Here is a 992-nt window from a genome sequence, read left to right as displayed (position 1 = left end):
GCTGCCTACAAAGCCTTATTTGGACTTAAGTCTCCTGCAGATTTGTTATTTTTTAAAATTTTTTTAATGTTTATTTATTTTTGAGACAGAGAGAGACCGAGCATGAACGGGGGAGGGTCAGAGAGAGGGAGACACAGAATCTGAAACAGGCTCCAGGCTCTGAGCTGTCAACACAGAGCCCGACGCGGGGCTCGACCTCATGGACCGCGAGATCATGACCTGAGCCGAAGTCGGCCCCTTAACCGACTGAGCCACCCAGGCGCCCCAAGTCTCCTGCAGATTTGAAGTGAGGGAATGAAGAAATATTTATCATGCCAATAATGTCAAAAGAAAGCCAGTAGCCATACTTATATCATGCAAAATAAACTTTAAAACCGAGACTCTATTTTGGTACCCTTTGGGTAAATACCTAATAGTGACATTGCATGCACCCAGTATTTATAGCAGAATTATCAACAGTAGCCCAACTATGGGGAAAGCCTAAGTATCCATCAACTGAGGAAGGTGTAAAGAAGTTGTGGTGTGTGTATGTATACGTATGTATATGCATATGGACATATGTGTATGTTCATATATACATACATACGTATATACAATGAAATATAACTCAGCTTCAAGAAGAATGAAATCTTGCCATTTGCAACGATGTGGATGGAGCTCGAATGTATTATGCTACGTGAAATACGTCAATCAGAGAAAGACACATATATGATTTCACTCATGTGGAAGTTAAGAAACAAAACACATGAAAACTTAGGAAGGAGCCAGGAAAAGAGAAGTGTGGTAACAAACCACATGAGTCTCTTAATGTTAGAGAAAAAAAAAGTGAAAGTTGATGGAGGGAGATGGGTCAGCGCTGGGCTAGATGGAGGACGAGTATTAAGGAGAGCACTTGTTGTGATGAGCACTGGGTGTTGTATGTAAAGGATGAATCACCGAATTCTACTCCTAAACCCGAGAATGCACTGTATGTCAACTAAGACTTAAATTAA

This window comes from Prionailurus viverrinus, unplaced genomic scaffold, assembly GCF_022837055.1.
Source record: "Prionailurus viverrinus isolate Anna unplaced genomic scaffold, UM_Priviv_1.0 scaffold_72, whole genome shotgun sequence".
NCBI lineage: Eukaryota > Metazoa > Chordata > Mammalia > Carnivora > Felidae > Prionailurus > Prionailurus viverrinus.
The sequence above is the reverse complement of the archived record's forward strand: the minus strand, read 5'-3'. Positions refer to the sequence as shown.